The 5,546-nt window shown below is 36.9% G+C and overlaps 1 long non-coding RNA gene across 1 annotated transcript; it reads left to right on the plus strand.

The window, feature by feature from the left end:
- Window positions 1–2,262: 2,262 nt before the first annotated feature.
- On the plus strand, window positions 2,263–3,129 carry LOC112140638. The gene is made up of 3 exons (XR_002918218.2): window positions 2,263–2,365; window positions 2,536–2,673; window positions 2,959–3,129. It is a non-coding gene; the product is annotated as an uncharacterized LOC112140638 (long non-coding RNA).
- Window positions 3,130–5,546: the final 2,417 nt, after the last annotated feature.

Raw genomic sequence — 5,546 nt, forward strand, 5'->3', positions numbered from 1 at the left:
GCCAGGACTCACCTGAAAAGACGTAGAAGAAGAAAACACTGTAGATTTTCATTCTAATTGTGTAAGAAGATAAATTCATCAATTATTTCTAGTGTCTAATTCCAATCTGTCTGAGGTAAACTTGAATAAATGAGAAACTTTCAATCGGTGTGTCCTTTTTCTGTGTTAACTGTTTCCTAATGTTGACATTTATAATGTTTAATGAGTAATGCTGACTCGGGATGTTTTTACAGTTTGCACTGTGCTGACGCCCTCTGACACATCAGGAAAACCATTTTACTATAGACATGGCTCTGGTTCCAATGGTTTTATTTATCCAAACTGAAATATTAAAATCACTTAGACAAATTCACAAAGTTTGAACAGAAATAATAATACGTTACAAATGTGATCAGCGCTGTGTCAGCATTGTTAATAAGAAAGAAACACAAAAAAATCAAAACATTTTTATTAAAAACTGTCACCGATCTTAAATAATAGTACCATGATGAAACACATTTATAACATAATATTGTTAATAATATTATCTACATCATTAAAACATTTTTTTTCAGCCAAAAAATTTCCCACCTTTCCTTGTGAGACAGTCCCCATCAGATTTTTTTCCGTAAAGGGTAACCAAACCCTAAAACGTTTTTTTTTGCCTCTATAAACGGGGCTTTAAAAGTGCTATCTGTTGGTCACTGCCAAATTTTTGACAAATTAAAATAATGCTGTTTAATTCCTGAAAATATGGTGTAAAACTGTCTATGTGCTGCCCCCTACAGGTTGAAGCAAAGTATTACAATTGAATTTGTGATTGGTCAACTGGTGTAAGAATGAATGAATGAAATGGTTTATTTCAAGCAATCAGGTAATAATACATGAAGTAACAAATCACTAATGGATATGGAAGGAGGTGAACTTATATAATCCCACCCCAGCTCAACATAACCATTTTCTCTACATCCGGATCCGGTTCAGGACTTCATATCAGATATTTATATCCTACAGTCATAGATTCAGGTTATCAAGGATCATTAAGATCAGTCAAATTTAAAATATCCTCAGACAAATCATTTGTATTAATCAGTACCAATTATCTAAATATACTCAGCCAATTATCATCAGGAAAACATCATCAGGAAAAATCCTCTATATTAGTCAATGCATAACATTTAGAAATATTCTGCAATATGTGTCAATGTGTACATTTCTCAGGCTCGCATTCCCCATCAGTTTTTTTCTCTGCATTTCTTGCTGTTTCGCTTGCAGCACCTGCTGGGTCTCAGCATGTCTGTTTCTGACTGCATTCCTCCAGCTGCTGCTTCTCTGTTTGTGAACTCCATGATCTAGTTTCTGATTCGTTCCCGAAGCCCTCGATAAGGTGCTGTGATTGCTTGGTGATGGTTTGCATGTGCGGTCTGTCATGTCTGTACAGCTCACAGCAGCAGAAAACGCCCTGTTTGCCAGCTTGAATGATGCTTAGCTCCTCCTCCTGTGGAACAGGATGAGTCATGAATGTAAGAATGTTCAAGACATTTATTTTGTACAGAAGCAGCTACACATGCAGGCATAGAAGACCTTTCTTCAGCCTCTGTTAAACAACTTGGAAGTACTAATAGAAGAAAACTCCATCATTCACCATCAGGCAGCATGAGAGTCAGTCAGAGTCTGATCTGTTGTCTCTTCCTGGGTGAGTTTATCCATTTATTTCACTGATTTTCTTTGTTTTTCCTCTGTAGTTCTGCAGTTTAGTCCTTTATTGAACAGAGTAAACTGAATTGTTTCAGACTTTCTGCAGTTGTTGATTCAACTTCCTGGTTTAGAATCAACAACTGCAACTTTACTACTTTTTTATAGATTCTTTTTTTCCTGAGCATTCAATCGTTTTATTTTCAAGTCTTTCAAATGAACTTTTCAAGAAACACCATAAGAGAAATTCAATCTTTAAGACATTTTGAAGGATTTCATCAAACGCATCATCTTCAGTGTTCAGTGTTCCAGGAAGATATTAACTGTGACTGTTCCTCTTTTCAGCAGCTCTTCAGGACAGAGACTCTCTGGTTGATGCACAAACCAGACTATTTACAAGACATGAAGGAGAAGACATCCGTCTTACATGTGTATTTTCACCTCCAGGGAGCAGGAGGCTGTTCTGTAAGGAAACATGTGAAAGGAGGAAACATTCTCATAGAAACAGACAGAGATGAAGACAAGAGTGGAAGATACAGCATTAAATATAAAAAAATAGATATTGGATTATCTCTTCTATATGTGACAATCGCTAAACTCAAACAATCAGATTTAGGTTTGTACAGATGTGTGATACATGAAGAATTGGGTCCAGATTTAGAAGAAATATTCGAAATAATTGTTACAGAAGGTGAGTTTGTTCCTTAAGATCATTAAAAATATTTTTCTGTGTAAATTAGTCTCTTTTGATTCATATTTATTGCACTTTTATTTAAATATCTTAAACTGTTCTTCATGAAAAATAGATGTAATATCATCACAAACAATGAGGTGCTGACTCGCTGCTTTGACTCTTCACAGCTTCAAACAGGACTGTTGAACTTCCTGCAACAACACAAACCTCTACAATCATGATGACGACAAAAAAAACGACAGCATCAGAAAAGAGTTTAACCTCTACAACATCCTCACATCGAAACAAAATTCAAAATACAACAGGTACAAGAATATTTCACATTACTGTTGACAATATCATTAACAACCAGCCTTTTAAAGAAAAAAAAAACACACATTCAAAAGATGAAGTTTAACTTTTTAAAACTTTTGAAAAATAAAATGACCCATAATTCAGCTAAAATTGTAAATAAGTAACTTCTTTTTGTACATCAGCTCAGTATGTGTGACAATGAACAAAATCTGAAAAAAGTCTTCAAATTCTCTTCAGAGTAAATATTTGATGGATTATAACAGTTTTTACATTTGTGATATTCTTTTTTTCCTCAGGAGTGAGAGCTCTGCCTTTCTCTCCTATCACCGGTGGGAGCCATCAGCAGAATGCTAACACACTACATCTCCCAGCTGTACTGCTATGTCTGAGCGTGTTGTGGTCAAAGAGTCTCTTGTAGCTCTTTGACCGTAGCTTTATTGACACTCAACATTTGTCCCCATTCCATCCACTTAAAGTGTCCCCTTCCGGACGTTCACCACCATATCAGCTCCTACACAGGACACCAGCCACCTCAGTGCATAGTACCTGGATGCCGTCACCTGATGCTATTTGACAATCACTCACCTGAGACTTTAGCCAGGCATAGTCTTTATCAATGCAAAGTGTTTTTGTGTATCACTCTGCCTGGATGCTGAACATTATCTCCCGACCCGTCTTCTCCTGCTCCTCATCCGCCTGTTTGCCGCCTGTCCTGACCTATGCCTGATCCACCAGCTCAGTGGCCTTGTGGTGTCCGCCTGGAGACATAATTTTTGATGCTTTTAAACCACGAACGTTGTGTTTACCTTTAAATTTTATTTTTACCTCTAAACTGTTCACTGCAGGGGAAAGAAATATTTTTAACACAGACAAATACGATAAATGACAAACTGGTGACATGTGGGGGTGGGGCGTTTGATTCCTTTTTGATGCTTTTAAGCCATCAACAATGACTTCCTGATTTCGCAATGCAGATTGTGAGGTTTAAATTTAAGTTTGACATGCATTCCAGATTCTGCCACTAGACGGTGTAGTGGTTATGGCTGCAGACTCACATTCAGAAGATCCTGGGATCAAATCCCGCTCAGGAATAGTCCACATTAAATATCTGTTTTTACTTTTATATTTTATTTTTACCTTGAAACTGTTCAATGCAGGTGATTTTTTTTTAACACAGACAAATACAGTAATTGAATACAATAATACTTTTGTGCCCCCAAAAACAGTCAATTGTTATGCAAATAATAAACCCTGGATAACAAGGACAGTGAAAGTGATGCTAAATAAAAAGGAGAGAGTTTTCAGCAAAAAGGATTGGAAGGAAATTAAAAGGTGCAGACAGAACTGAGGAGCTGCTTGAAAGATGCAAAAAAACACCTATAAGGACAGGGTGGAGGAGAAACTGGAGAACAATAACATCAGTGAGGTGTAGGAAGTAAGGAACGCAGGGTGCAAGAAGACGACAAAGGGGGAAGTGCTGAAAAAACCATCGAGCTGAATACCTGTTTTAATAGGTTTGACATTTCATCCACACATCTCTCTGGAAGACCTCGTGCATCGTTCCTCTCCCCAAAGTCAAGCATCCAAAGGAGAACAAAGCCCACCGGCCTGTAGCACTGACTTCACAAGGGGTTTCATCCAGGCTGGGGTCCTGCACAGGGAGACACAGACTTGGGCCTCCCTTCTGGCTACATCAGTAGGCAGTAATGTGAAGTGTCTTGGCTAAGGACCCACACTGGAATAAAATCATCACGCCTCCTGAAGAAATGAACGCTGGTTTCCCATGTGCCAGTCCTGCACACAGCCATCCAGCCACATTGCTGCTTCTAAGATATATTAAAGTCAAGGTGTTTTCTCTCTTTCTAAATGATCTCAGCCTGGGATCTTTGCACAATGTCTGTGCAAAAGTTTATTTGCTTAAAGAACTCTATGTATGTAGATTTTCTTTTTGCTTTAGTGCTTCAGTCTTCACAGCAGACAGAGTCTCTGTTTTTATGGTGAAGATGAAGTTTAGATGAACACATTGCTGGATGTTTCAGTGAGGATGTGAGAAAAGAAAATTTAGATCATTGTACATCTGCATAGAAGGAAGTGAGCAAACTTACTAAAAATAAGTTGTTGCCCAGTAACCTTCAGCCTACAGACAACAGAATAGAGTAAATGAGGTTTATGACACAATGAAAACACAAAAGTGACGAGAAAACATTTCCTTTTTAAAGAGTAGTTAGATTTCCTGTGGTGGTCTGTTTAAAACACAACATTTAGTGTTAAAGCTGCAGTGGTGGTTGCAGAAGATGCAGGTAAATAATGGATAAAGTTACTGTTTTATCAGATCATATAAACAAAAGATCATACACCTAAAATAAAACAAAAAGATAAAATCTTCTGAAGAGCAGGAATAATGAGAGGTATGTTTTTAATTTGGAGGAGGAGCTTCAGCTTTAAGGAAACAGAAGTTCCTGGTTTATCAGTAATAGAAGAAAACTCCATCATTCACCATCATGAGAGTCTGTCAGAGTCTGATCTGTTGTCTCTTCCTGAGTGAGTACATTCATTTATATCTCTGGTTTTATTTGTTTTTGATTCTTAGTTTTACAGTTTTGTTCTTTATTGAACAGAGTAAACTGTCCGTCTTTCTGCAGATGTCTCTGTTTCATGACTTTCATTTTTGTGATTCAACTTCATGTTCAGGGTGTAAAGTCAACAACTGCTGCTTTATTGATCTTTTATGTAGTTTCTATTTTCCCCAAACAAAAAATGTGTTGTTGTTTTTTTTACATTCTATATTAAGTTAATTTCAAATTTTAATCAAATATTTTTCAAAAATATATTTCCAGAGATTCTGTCATCTGGTAAATAGAATCTTGTGATTTAATCTTTAAGA

Source organism: Oryzias melastigma, unplaced genomic scaffold, assembly GCF_002922805.2.
Source record: "Oryzias melastigma strain HK-1 unplaced genomic scaffold, ASM292280v2 sc01050, whole genome shotgun sequence".
Taxonomy (NCBI): Eukaryota; Metazoa; Chordata; class Actinopteri; order Beloniformes; family Adrianichthyidae; genus Oryzias; species Oryzias melastigma.